The sequence below is a fragment of the Anoplopoma fimbria genome, chromosome 8 (genome assembly GCF_027596085.1).
Source record: "Anoplopoma fimbria isolate UVic2021 breed Golden Eagle Sablefish chromosome 8, Afim_UVic_2022, whole genome shotgun sequence".
NCBI classification, from domain to species: Eukaryota; Metazoa; Chordata; class Actinopteri; order Perciformes; family Anoplopomatidae; genus Anoplopoma; species Anoplopoma fimbria.
Window position 1 is genome coordinate 2,543,292 of NC_072456.1, and position 15,058 is coordinate 2,558,349.

At 39.3% G+C, this 15,058-nt stretch overlaps 1 protein-coding gene across 2 annotated transcripts in view; it reads right to left on the reverse strand.

Moving 5' to 3' along the window:
* Positions 1 to 15,058, reverse strand: part of LOC129094096 (cadherin-12-like) — a 131,483-nt gene that overhangs the window by 57,140 nt on the left and 59,285 nt on the right. The window contains exon 1 of one of the 2 annotated variants that reach the window (XM_054602121.1): positions 3,568 to 3,631. The exons of the other annotated variant lie outside the window; for it this stretch is intronic. The gene's annotated coding sequence lies outside the window, so the exon portion shown is untranslated. Of the gene's footprint in view, positions 1 to 3,567; positions 3,632 to 15,058 lie in introns of those variants that run through there. 2 annotated transcript variants of the gene reach the window in all.

The following is a 15,058-nucleotide window of genomic DNA, read 5'->3' on the forward strand; positions in this document are numbered from 1 at the left end:
TTTAGTTTTATACTATTTATATATATATATGAGGATATTAACTTTATCAGCTGATTAGGCTGCTGTTATATATACATGTCAACTCCATAAGGGGTTGTTATGTTGTGTTTACAGTTATGCTGCACACAAGAGATGCATTTGCAACATTTTTAACAAAAGGTTTGAATAGAATTCTGCAGGCAGAGGACAGAATACTAGGATCCTTGGACAAGCCGCGTCTCTCAGTCTATCCAAGGTAAACTGTTGTATAGCCTAAGCTACTGTAAGATATTTCATTAAGTTTCCTTTTAATGAAATGCTCTGAGTGAATCTGAGGTTCCTCTCGTAAAGTTACCCAGGGTATAGGTCTCGGGCTTTTATTGTAAAAGGTGAGAAGCCTTTGTCAAGGTTGGAAGGAGAACTAAAGTTTGCGAGCGTCCATGTTGTTGTACACTGTAATGTACAGTTGAAATCGTTGGCTCTGCACAACTTGGCTGTTAACGCCTTCATTTAGTGCTCAAGCTCAGAAAAATGGACAGATCAATAAGTTCACGAATTAATCAAAAATGGCTTGAAACATCAGATCCAAACCAGCCTCCAACTCATCAATTGTCTTCCTCCTTGGGTCATCCTTTATTACTTCCCCCCATTCTGTTCATTGAGTTCTATCTATCATGACTGCATTAACACCCATAACAGAGCACAGGAGTATGTATCTCTTCTCAAAAACTATGTGAATGTTACAAGGCCCTTAACAATCAAAAGTCTCTGCTTGGAGAAAAATATTCCTCATTCTGAAAGTGTGTAATTTCAAAAACGGTGTGATGCAGCCATCAGTTTAATATGATGTCAATACATAATTACATAACCAGGTATCAATATAATGATGATCGTAGTGCAATCCGATAAGCTCCACCCTTCAGTTTTCCAAAGTACAATGATTACACAGATAATGTAACTATGTTAACAGTAGAACTAAAAACATGAATGATAAGGAGTTTATATTTCATCACTGGGAAACGTTAATTTCGCAAGAAATTTTGACTGTGTGGCTGTTACTGCCCGAAGACATTGCATATATCAACAGTTCTGAGACAGCTGTATCAATGAGGTTCATTTAGGGTTAGTTTGGGGTTCATTTGAGGTACATTTGAAAAAAAAGTAAGTCCAATCGCATAAATAATATTATCAACAGAGAGAAGAGACTCTGCCGAACGCGTTGATGTCATTTTTATGTTGATATGTTTTGATATGTGTGTGTGTGTGTGTGGTAGAAGCCAGTCAGAACAGATATGAATTAAAGCAGCGAGCAGCACATTATCAACCCGCAGTGCATTAAATTCCGTAAAATCACACGAAACAATCTAAAATGTCAGCCATTTTGTAAAGTTCAACCTCAAAAAAACTAATCTATGAGCCTGAACTATACACGTAGTTAGCTAGCTAGCTAAATACACAGTTAATGAGAGTCAACAGCAACTCACCTAAGACGAGAAGTCAAAGAGGTCAAAAGAAGCTGAAGAGCAGTATTTAAACAAAAGCCATAAAACAACGAGCAAATCACACTTCTCCTCTCAGAAGAGTCTAATCGGATTCGTTGTGCTGTCCGTTTCCCAACAGCAACGGCAGATTCATTGGGTAAAAGTTAATACACACAGACACGCGCTCATGCACACACACACTCTCTCTGTCAATCAAATTACCAAGTTCATGAAGGCCGCCTTTCTCACAGAGTTAAATCCCAATAAACAATCTTATATGTCAGCCATTTTGTCCTGCTTAACCAAAGCTATCACCATGCTAGCATCAAAATCCCTACACTGCGTCTCCTCTCCAGGACTTCAGTTGGTTGGTTTTGATTAAATATAATGTGGAGCCATGTTTAAGCTATGTTTGTATGTGTTGTATGTGTTGTATGTGTTTAAAATATGAGGGTTAGTTTGGGGTTAATTTGAGGTTAATTTAAGCTACATTTCAAAAATGATTCGAGTCCAATCGCCAAAATAATATATAGAGATAACAATAGAGAGAAAAGAGATTCATAGGTCACACACACACACACACACACACACACACACACACACACACACACACACACACACACACACACACACACACACACACACACACACACACACACACACACACACACACACACTGCGTGCACTCATGCTTCTGTGCGTGTGTCACTGGTTGCCATGGTGAGGGAGCACCACAGAGCAGACACTGATTTTGAACAAAACTAGCTGTCAAACTCCTACCTACAATCTTAAAACCATAATTCCAATGGACAATATATTGATATCTTCCGAAAGATAAGACTCTGACGAGCGCAGAGATGTACTTTTTATGTTTGTTGTTTTAAATAATATGAGCTTCAGAGCAGATTAGAAAACTGCTACTATCTGCTTTCTTTGAGAAATTGTTGTCAGAATCAACATGGAGTCTAATGGAGCAGTTGGTTGGAGTTCATGTTGCTTTCAGGCACATGGAGTCAAATGTGTAAGACTGTTGGATTCCATAGTGGTATGGCTGCGACTAGGACAAGTATATTTATAATTTGACCCAAAAAATTATGCCTGAAGAGTGAAAATTTTAAAATTTTAAAATATTTTTTTCACAAGATTCTGAAGCTCCTCTCACTCTGGCGATGACATCACCCACTCTAAGTCTGAACATTCCATCCAATACACACCCATTATAAAATCTGAAAAAGGCTTACATTTTCCTGAAACTTAAACTCTGATGTCATGAAATCTGTGCTAGCTATCAAAATGCCCATTTGGCCCAATATAGTCCAGAGTTTTGTTCACATTTTAAATCTCTAATCATTTCTTTATGTTAAAGTATGACGAGTCAGTCTGGGCCCAAAGATGAGTGTTTTTAAGCTCCACGCCCAAAATGCATTCATCTCTATGGGGAAATTTCTCGCCGTTTTTCCCGGTTCCCGTGGAAACCGCTGGCCGAATCTCGGAGAACAGTCATAGCACACGATTCCCGACCAGGCCGCATGTTTTGATGTATTTTTGACGCATGTGCTTGCAACGCTGCAGGACGAGTTACGCGGCAAACTTTTGTACGGAAGAAGGAGAATAAAAAGATTAAAATAGTATTATTATTAAGCCCGCAGGATTATATACTTTGTGCTGTTGCACAAGGCTTTACAGCCTTGTTGCTACACAGCCACACAGAATTAAAAACATGTTAATTAGCTTTTGACATACAAGCTCAAAGATGCAGTTCGGAATTTTGATAGCGCCACATATAACAAAATATGTACATTTATTTTTAAAGGTTTGCTTCACTCTAATGTGTTTACTTACCAATCCACAAAACTAAATTCTAATTTATCCTGTGCACTAACCCTCGCAAGTCCCACATCACATAATCAGAAAGTCAAGGGATAAACCAGAGGCATGTTCATCCACAGAGTGAACAGGCTTTCCTGCTTAGGAATGCACAACATGTCCCCCCCAGAGGAGTAGCTCAGAGTCTTAATTTGAAAACTCTGGTGTACAGTCAGTGCATTTCAGTGCAGTTAATTTCTCATCAACAAGCAGATGAAGGAGTGAAAAGCAGAGCAGTTACCTCACACAAGCCTCTCATTGTCCCTCCGAGCCGCTGCTGAGTACACTAAGTCCACATTTTCCTTTTACTCTCTCCGTGGACATTTCTCTGTCTCCGTTAGTTCACACTGAACTACAAGTGCGCTCTATCTGCTCTCTTCCTCTACGATTCTCTCCTCTATGTATCCTCTCTGCTCTCTCTAAGTCCCTCCCTCTCAGCCTCTTTCCCTCTCATACACCCCTTGATCCTTTACCTCCCTCCCTCTCTGTCTCACCCTCTCTCTCTCTCTTTCTATCCCTCGCAGTATTTTTATCCAATCCTCTCCCTCCTTGTCATTAACTCTAGGGTTTTCTCAAAAACTCAAATTTGCTTTATTTTGTAAAATCTGGTTGTATCCAAAGTAAAATGATTTAGAATATTTAAAGAAATTATGTGAAATACACATATTAACTTTCTTTTTTAATGTGAGATGAAAAGGTCGACATCAATCTTTATTTATAATTATCATTCACTCAATGTTGGCAGAATAGTAAGAACTGAAAAACCATGTATTAGTAGAATACATGTCCTGATTGCAGCTCCTCTTCTTTAGCTGTCACTTTTCTAACTGATTTAAGAGAGCCTGGAGCCTCTCCCCCCGTAAAGTTGTTGACAGGGCATCAGTCTTGAAGATTACAGGCAAACAGTCGGTTTCTCTGCCGGTTGTTTTCAGTGTTTTATAGCTGAAATGCTATCTGACTGCATCCCCCCTGAGCTTCTCAAGCAGGGCTGTCTCCCAGCGCTTAATCTCACACACACACACACACACACACACACACACACACACACACACACACACACACACACACACACACACACACACACACACACACACACACACACATACACACACACACACACACACACATTCGCAGTATTACAAGAATGCCTGTTATGACATCCAAGTGCACAGTGACTCCTGCTGCATGAATATGGCCACAAACACAGGGTGACTTTACCAGCAAGTGTATGTAACAATATATGGCATGTATGCAGACGGATACAAATAAACACACACACACACATGAAGTAACCCACAAAAACTGATACGTATTACATGCATACTGAAAACACACAAACACACTTCTGACGTGACTCACGGCCACACATGCAGAAGGTGAACACACAAACACAAAGACTTAATTGTGGATAAGTGCATGCAGCCTCATTACTAACAGCATGCAGCTGGGAGCAGTGTGACTGATCATCAGAGTGGTTCTATATGTGTCTTTAATCTAACTGCTAATCAGAAAAGCTGCATCTGTTGCATTTTTGAAGGAGCCTTGATGGATGAATGTCCCTCTCTGCTGACTGACCTACATATAAACACTCCAACGGTGCTCCTGTATGGCTCCTGCTATTTTTCAGACTTTTTTTCCTGTCTGCTTTTATCTAATTGACGGACTACCATAGTGCCCCCCCTCCTTCCTGCCGTGTTACCTCTCTGTTATCTTGCTTGCTCCTCGCTTCTTCTCAAATCTGAGGCAGAGACAAAAACAGGTGAGAGGGGCAAATGTACATTTTAACTAGAATCATAGATCTCACCAGTCCCTTCAGGAACTGGTGATCTTTCAATAAAAATAACATATTAAACTATTATTACTGGTTAAATATACTACCAATATATTGTAACGGACTGACCTGTTATGTTATCAGTGTTATTGACGTGTTCAATACTTATTTTACCCGCTATATATATATATATATATATATATATATATATATATATATATATATATATACAGTACCAGTCAAAAGTTTGGACACACCTTCTTATTCAATGTTTTTTCTTTATTTTTTTCTACATTGTAGATTAATATTGAAGACATCCAAACTATGAAGGAACACATATGGAATTATGTGGTAAACAAACAAATGCTCAACAAACCAGAATATGTTTTATATTTTAGATTCTTCAAAGTAGTTGAATGAGAAGGTGTGTCCAAACTGACTGGTACTGTATATATATATATATATATATATATATTCCTGCCATACACTGCAGCCCCTTTTCTCAAGAAGAGATAAAAGCCAGAAGTCAGAAGACAGCTCTTCTTCTCTGGACTTTAAAGCTGAAAGGTGACACAATCCTACCCCCTTGGCCATCAGGCCATGGAGGTGGGGATAGCAGGCAGTTCTGTCCGTCTGCAGACTCAAAGGCTCACTGTCAGCCAAAACATCTCCACAGGCTGAGAAGATATCCAGCCGACCTGAGAAACAAGAACCTGAAGGATCCAAACCTCTTCTTTCCTTTGGTTCTAATATACTAAAACTATGATTAAGATCTTTGAATCCGGCACAGCATATCTCTCCCTCATGGCTCTGCAGGTTCTGCCTCTTGTTCTGGTCTTGTGTTCCTCACTTGTTGACTATGGCCATCCTATGCTGTCTAAAGTCCCAACCTGTGATTCACTAACATTCTTAAGATTTGTTCCGGCAAATATTGAGAGAAAGAGACTTTAAAAGAAAATACTCTCTTTTTAAGGCTCTTCAAAGAGAGAAAAGACTCTCTTTGACCTAAACAGTCAAACAGAAATAGCTGCATTTCCTTGGTAATAAAATTAGGTTACACTCACTTTCCAAATTGTTTCTGCCTGAACAAACCACCATTCCACTGTTTTCGGGCCAGAAATCTTCAAGGACTTCATGACTATAGAAAAGGGGCATGGACCGGTGCTAAACATGATTTAATTATATTCATCGTATTGAAGCTTACAAGCAGTAGATCCCAGTTATCATCCACTGGGTACACAAGACTCAATCCCTTCATGCAAGTTCAAGGAGTAATCCTTCCTCTTAATAGGCCCAAACTCAGAGGGAAATGTGCTAATATACGTAGTTGTCTCAGAATGATATACTTGCTCCTCATTACAAACACAGCCAGTAACACATAGACAAACACACAGTGAAGCACAGAAACAATTCATCCCTCATATACGGCATATATTAACGTGTGCGATAGTGCAGTTGATTGTCAGTGCTGGAGGTCATACATCTCTGAAAGGCATAAGTAAATCAAATGTACTCTCTTCTCCATCAGCATGAATGAATAAAGAGCAGCCTTAAGATTCCACCTTACACACAGCCATGCTACATAGTTCCTGTGGGAGTGTATGTCTATTTGTGAGCACTTGTGCACATGCAAAACCACGCACGCTATTGTTGGTTCGTCTTCTCTGCAACGTCAATTAGGATGGTCGACAATCAAGAGATTCTGAGTGTTTGTGTGTTTGTGAGTGTGTGTGTGTGTGTGTGTGTGTGTGTTTGTGTGTGTTTGCTCTTCGGTCTTCTCATGCACAGATGGTATGCCGTGCCCCGAGAAGCACATCTTAATCCCTCAACCACATGGTGGTCTTAATCGGAGAGTGTCTGTGTGTGTGTGTTTGTTTGTGTGTGTGTGTGTGTGTGTGTGTGTGTGTGTGTGTGTGTGTGTGTGTGTAATAGCACGACTTTACTCTTGTAATAAAACAATTATTTTGTGAAGATATAACAATTTTTTTCTGGACTTCTCAGAGAACACAGCTATGCAGGATATGTTCAAAAACATTTATAAATGAATTTAAATGAATGTATCATTAATGTGCAAAGGTTCCACATTTGAAGTGGTTTACTTCCCCCAAATAACAGACATGACATGACTACATGTGTGTTGATTCAGCAGAGATGTCTGAGAGCCATACTGTGTAGAACTTTTTATACTTTGTGTTTCCTTTACATAAATGAAGACATTTCCACCATAAATTCAGACCCCCTGCTTGATATCAAACATTTAAGGAAACAGGTTCTGTAAATCACTTACTTTAAAACCCTGCCTACAGCCCTGTTTGTGATTAAAGCAGTTAAAGTTAAGGGTTAGGGTGGTGGTAAAACTGTATTTTAAAACAGAAAAGTTTTTTCTACAAACAACACTTTATCTATACATACGCTCCTGAGAATGCATATCACATGACCGTCCATGTACACTGGGCATGTGTGTGCTTGTGAAAACAGGAAGCAGATTTGTTTACTTTGCAGTTGGTTTCTAAGTTACAGAAAATACAACAGAGTATAATAGAGTTCTGTGTGATCCATCAGATCTTCCACTATCTTCCCTACACAAACACTGAAAAGGAGAACATTTTGTAACAAGGTTGCCACTTGGTTACTACAGCTTTAAATCAAATTTGCTTTAAAAATGAACATTTACTAATCAAAGTTTTACTAGCTTATGGCCAAGAAATGTGGTCGCCCCATGGTCTCACTCATTTTCCCTTGGTTTAGTTGTTATCGTTTCTCACACTCTTAGGCTGGAGGTCCCTGTTGTACTTTTGAGCAGCATTTATGCTTTTTTCTGCCTACATTTTTTTGTGAACTTCAAAATAAGCACTGATGACAAAAAGTAAGGTCCTATGTTTATGTCCATCACCCTCCTCAAAGCTGCAGTAGTGTTGATAACTACTGGTGTAACGGACCATAGTTGATCCGTGATCCGTACATATCCTCCCAATGGTTTGGCACATATGTGAACCGCAGAATAATTACACAGTTGAACCATCATAGTGTGAAATACACTGCCGATTGTTATAAATCGATATTCATTCCATCATCATCAGATTAATAATAGTTCCAAAAAGAATTAATCAGAATATGAATTAAACCATTCATAAGTCAAACGAATATATCTAGATCACCAAAATATACAAGCAAATCTAAGGAACATGATTTGTAATCTAAACAAAAATATGTCTCTTACATTCCAGCTCCTAATTGCTTTGAATACAGCAATTACAACAATTAATAAATAAAGCCAAAGTCAAAACACAAATAGCTGTACATTCCATCCTCATTTTTTTCCATTGTCATCAGAGTCTATAGATGATGTCCACCTTAAAGTTCATATAACCTTTTCCAAACTACTGTCCAGCACCAGCTATTCTCCAGCTTCCAGGAGCAGACAGAGTTTGTTGATAGATCTCTGTACAACACTTGTTCTGGTTTTAACAAGTACACTGCAGACTAGTCCTTTACTTCCTGGCAGGGTCTTCAGAATCCGTCCCAGAACCCAGGAGTTTCTAGGAGCCGAATCATCCGAAATAACAATGAGGTCTCCAGGTATACAGTTGCTTTTAATTTCATTCCACTTATTTTGCTATTGCATGATTGGAAGGTATTCCCTGACCCATCTCCTCCACAAAAGGTCAGCCAGATATTGTTCCCGTCTCCATCTCAGAATCAGAATCAGCTTTATTGGCCATGTATGCTGGTTTCTGGTTTCTTACTCTCACTAGTACACAGAAACGGACAAATAAACCAAAAACAAGGATATCCAAAAGAACAAAGGATAAACATTAAACTATTATGTACAACATGAAATATAAAAATGCAAAAGTATATACATGAACATAAAACACAAAAATCAACGACAATTAAATGTAGATAAAAGTGCAATGATGCAGAGTGCAAGCTGCTTGAATAAATATGGGAAGGTTTTAACAGGATATTTTATGTACATGAGGAAGGTGAGATGTATGTATATCATTTAGAATTACATTTTTTAATTTAAAGTTACCGGTTTATTGCACATGGATTTGTAGCAGACAGAGGATGAATGATTAATTGTTCATGAGAGTGACGGCAATAGGAAAGAAGCTGTTCTGGTGTCTGTTAGTTTTGGTGTACAGTGCTCTGTAGCGCCTAACATATCTCTTTCTAGAGTACAGTTTCTCTTTCTTGAACAGTCCAGAAGGCATGACAGGGTTGGTTTTCAGTAGAATCAAGTAATTAGGTGTTAAAGGTTCCACATCATTCAAGTCATTTGTTATTGTTGTGATCGGTCTATCATTCATTATAGCTTCCACCTCACATAAGGCTATTTGCAAGGCCTCATCATCCAGAATTTTTTTTGACTGACTTAATGAGTCTCTCACATATGCCTCCTTGGTGAGCGCCTGCTGCCGGTTTAAATATCCACTCTCGCAATGGTCTATCACACTCATGGTGACTTTAAAGTGTCTTTTTAATATGTGTTTTATTGACTTCGGAAGTCCAAAGTAAGAAAAGATTCCACCTTATTAATAAACACCTCTAAATTGGTTCTTACACAGCCGATGTTCTCAGCTGTGCGGATTAGAGAATTTGGATTTGCATACATACACGCAACGCGGCACCCAGTGCCTTCTTGGAGTAGATTCCTTTTGATTTTGTCATGATTGAGTTCTTTTAATGATCGTTCCTGCCCCTTTTGTTCGCCAACAAAATGTGTACCTTGATCGGATCTGATGATTTTGATGGTACCTCTGCGACATAGAAATCTGCGTATTGCATTGATGCAGGAGTTAGTGTCCTAGCCACCTTAAGATGGATTTCGCTTTATCTCAAAATGTCCAAAATAGTCCATGCCAACTGAAGTGAAAGGTGGCAAATCTAGCATCACACCGTCTTGTGGAAGATCTGCCAATTTTTGCTCTCCTACTCTAGATTGCATTCGTTTGCAGAAAACAGAGTTTTCTAATTATTTTTCGTGCTGAAACTGTAGAGGTTATCCAGTATTTCTGTCCTAGTTTTAACATATGGCATTTTCTAGAATGACCAACTTGGGTGTGTATGTATCGTAGAATGATTTCGTATATGTGGGATGTTTTGGGTAAGATTATGGGATTCTAAGCGCTTACTGGTATAGCTGATCTGTTAATCCTTCCACCCACTCTCAGGACACCTTGATCTAGGATGGGATCCATTTTTAATATAGGGCTGTCTTTTCTGCAGTGTTTCCCCTTTTCAATGAGGGTAATTTACAGTGCAAAGTGTTGCGGTTGTTCAAATGCAAATATGGCGGTTCCACATTCCTTCAGTGATTTATCATTACTCAGCAGCAATCCAGTATTTATCATCTTTCTTCTGTGAGTGATTTCCAAGACCAATCTTTTTACCTTTAATATCCCTGCAACAGCTTTTTTCAGACTGTTACAGTCTAAGTAGTACTCAATCAGCTTACTGGTGGGACTTTTCCCCTCAATACTCGTTGTGTTCACAATCACATCCCTTTTCACTTCGGGATCATCTGAAGAAAGATTACTTTCTGACATTTTGTCAGGGTTCTTAGGCCACTGTGATTTCACCTTTAGCAGAAATTGTGGTCCTTATCATCTTTCAGACTTCATAAACGATTCTGTTTGATCCCTGTGAAGCATCATCTGCAGGATTGCTTTTGGAATCCACATACAGCGGGTAAAATAAGTATTGAACGCGTCACCATTTTTCTCAGTAAATATATTTCTAAAGGTGCTATTGACATGCAATTTTCACCAGATGTCGGTAACAACCCAAGTAATCCATACATACAAAGAAAACCAAACAAATACGTTCAAAAATTAAGTTATGTGTAATAAAATGGAATGACACAGGGAAAAAGTATTGAACACGCTTACTGAAATTTATTTAATACTTCGTACAAAAGCCTTTGTTGGTAATGACGCCAATAAAGGCTCCTGTATGGAGAAACTAGTCGCATGCATTACTGATAGATTTCAGCTGGTGTCTTGGCTTTCCATGCCTTTTTGCACCTCCCTTTCTTCATGTGTTCAATACTTTTAAACTCTTCAGCTCAGTCAGCCATTTTCCATATGGTTTGGAGAATTATTCAGGGTTGTTATATCCCATCCACATTGTGCCTGGCAAATATCTTGGAGAATTTGTTTTGCATTTTAAGTACAAAAGGATTGCCAAAGATTTAAGGCAGTCATCAACATAAAAAGTTGGATTTAATGGTGTCAACTGCCATTGCATCAGATTTGTCCTTTAACCTTCTGCGGTTTTTAGAAGAGCAAAATTGGAGCGACTTGGTGAGGAGATGGCCCGAACAAATTAACTTTCATTCGGTATTGCTCAAAAGGTTGGCTTGTGTGTCCGCCTGGCCACAACAGACATCTTAGCAAGTTTGAGTCCTTTTCCTTGGTGCCACATCCCCTCAATATCTGCCATGATGGTAAACTTTTCCTGGCGGAACCTCAACAGAATGCAAAGTAGTTAGTTGGCTAAGTCAGGTCCTAGTAAGGGTTCATTGTTGAGTGATGTTTCTTTGTATAAAGATGTACAATAAAACACCACTCTGATTGTCTTTTAACGCTTGTGGTACACCTTATTGTGGGGTATGTACCACACCTTGACATCATTTTGATGAAGGTCCTTTGCTGGTACCTTCTCTGCATAGCCCTTGTTAATCATATCTTTCTTGAAACATTTGTATTCTTCTGCAAAAGCAGCAACCTTTTTGAATTCCCTTGCCAGATGATGTGCTCACTGATCTGCTATATGGTAATTGCTGGGCATGATGAGATCACTATTACGAAGTGGCAAAGGTAAATAATAGTGATTGGCTTTTAACAAAGTGCCACGTGATACCAGATTCATGAACTTGCGGTCTTCAACTGACATTTGAGGTTTTCCCTCATATTCTCTCTCTGGGAAATCATGGTGGTAGTAAATCATGATTTACTACAAGGCCCTTTAGTTGTTCAATCGAAATGCGGTTATGATTTGCCAGGGCTCTATTGCCTTTGGAACCACTACTCCAATAAGGATTTCCACATCCGCATCAACTTCTGGCAGTTTTATCGCCTTCAAGTAAGGCCACCTGCTGAGGTGTCACTGGTATCTTTGTCTGAGTGTATGTTTTATGAAGCTCAATAAAGTAAGTAAATACATATTCCCATCCAGATCACCCACTTGTAGTCCAGGTTTTTTATAACTACTCACTGGTGTCGTTTGACCCATTAGTTGCAGAAGAACTTTAGCCTTCCTTCCTTATGCATTGAGTTGTCTCATTAGATTCTGTGAAAATGTTGCTGTGCTGCCAGGGTCAAGAAATGCATAGGTTAGTATTGTTTTGTTTCCTTTGGAAACTTTCCCTGTTACTATTCCCAGCTTGAAATATTTCCCAGCCCCAATATCCTCCTCCTTTTCCAATGAGACAATAATTCCACTGATCAATAGTTTTGTCGGATTGGTCATTTTATAATTTGGCTCATTATTTGGAGATTTGTCAATGTGTAGTATGCTAGGGTGCATTCCCTTTCTCTTACAAGTTTGGCTCATATGCCCCTAGCAAGACAACCAAAGCAGATGCCATTTTCTTTCAACAATTGCACCATAACTGATGTGCAGGTGGCACCTTGCATGGTAGCTCCTGTCATCAGTGTATGAATGGGTGTGAATGGGTGATTGATTGGTAATGTCAAAGCGCTTTGAGTGGTCGGAAGACTAGAAAAGCGCTATACAAGTACAATCAATTATTATTATTATTATTATTATAACATCCCTTGGCTGAACCTTTGACATTTCATATTCATTCAACAAATGTTTGCCTGTGCTGTAAATGCAACAGTTACCATTAGACACATTAATAAACAGGTTTTCAGGTTGTTGATTTCTTGCTTGACCAGCAGTTTTACAGTCGCTCATTTCACTTGCCATGGCAAAGCTACTAATCTTCCCACTTTGCTTAGTTTGTTGTTGGAGTCTGTTGCCCTGTTACTTTTTGGGATGGCTTTTTTGGGCATAGAATCATGAATGTCACCAAAGATTGGATCTTGCAGAATGCTTGCTTGTTTCTCAATAAATACAACAAGGTCAGATAATCTGGCCCTCTCTTTCCAGAAGCTCATATGCTGTAGTTCTCCACTTTTCTTTTAGCCTACATGGCAGCTTGATAGAATTAGCTTTAAAGTAGAAACAAGATCCATTTCTTCCATGCCATTTAATTCCTTCATAGCATTGCAACATCCTCTCAGTTAAAGGGCATAGGCATTTAAGGACATTCTGTCATCTGATTTAATATTGATCCAGTTAAGAGCTTTCTCCATGAAGGCATTTGACATTTCCATTTCATCTCCAAGTGAATCTTCATCAGTCTCTCTGCCTCAGCATAGCCTCCGTTTGGTAGGCTCCTCACTATTTCTCTAGTTTGGCCACTGGTGTACTGTTCGAATTAGTAAAGTCTATCCTCATCATTACTAGTTGTATTCTGTGTGGCTGTGTAGCAGCAAGGCTGTAAAGCATGGGGCAACAGCACACAGTATATAATCCATCCATCCATCCATCTTCCTCCGCTTATCCGGGGCCGGGTAAGCGGGGGGTCTTCCAGACGTCCTTCTCCCCAGCAACGCATTCCAGCTCATCCTGGGGAACCCCGAGGCATTCCCAGGCCAGACGAGATATTACATTACAGTCATATGTAATCCCTCCAGCAGAGGGTCCAAGGACAGAGGATGTTGTATGTTGTACAGAGTGTGAAGCCCTATGGGGGAAATGTTTGATTCTTTATATTGGGTCATATAATTACATTCAATTGAATTTAATTAAAAATTAGGCGGCTCTGTGGATGAAGCCTCTCTAGTGAAGCTTAAGAGGAACTTTGAACTCAACTGAGAGTCGTGAGGGCATGAGAGTGAAATATCTTCTATAATGAATATCACCTTGCTGTGTCATTCTCTGCTCCACCATGTGAGGGCAGTGTTGAGCTGAAGGCGTGACATTGAATTAATTGAATCAACTCTATGTTTCCCTCCTTTCTGACCTCACACACTCAACACCAACACAGCCGCTGGTGCCAATGTGTCCAGCCTCTGGTCATCAAAGAAGTGCCTTCCATCTCTGCTAGAAAACAGGGTTGTGTCTATCTAATGACTAAATGGCCTTTTGTCCTTCATCTTTAGAACCCCAACACACACAGAGCGAAGTGAGATAGCAGGGATGGACTGGGAAAAAAAAAACCTCTCATGACTCTGGATTCGGATATACACCACCAGCCATACAACCTTAAACGGCCAGTGTCTAGAATTTTACTGGAACCTTCAGCAGACATGGAATATAATATTCATAGCTATGTTTCATTTGTGTATAATCACCTGAAACTAAGTATCATTGTGTTTTCATTGCTAAGAATATTTACACAGAGAGTGGGTCCTCTTTACAGAGTCCACCATGTTGCATTGTCATGTTCCTAGACCAGAAATTGGTTTAATTTTTTGTGTAGGCCAATATCACAAATCTTAAATTTGCCTCAGAGGGCTATACACTCTGTACAACATACGACATCCCCTGTCCTTGGTCCCTTGTACAGGAAAAGGAAGTACTCCCCCTAAAAAAAAAAAACATAACAGGGGAGAAAAAGGGAGAAACCTCAGAAGTACTGGGAGTTATCTGCAGGACTTTGTGTCCGGCCTTAATGTTAAGCAAAGCTAACCGGTTGCTGAATGAAGCTTCATATTTAAACAGACATGAGAGTGGTAGGCCTAAAGATTTTCTTATCTAACTCTCTGCAAAACAAGTAAAGCTGTATTTCCTTTGTAATCCTTGTGTGATACATTAAGGTCACTTTTCCTCTCATTTTAGAGTTGTTCCTGACAGCAAAAGCTCTAAACGCAATAACTAGTTGTTACAAAGCAGTTTGATGCTTCGGTTTTAATTTATTTTCAGACCCCTCCTACATTTTTTG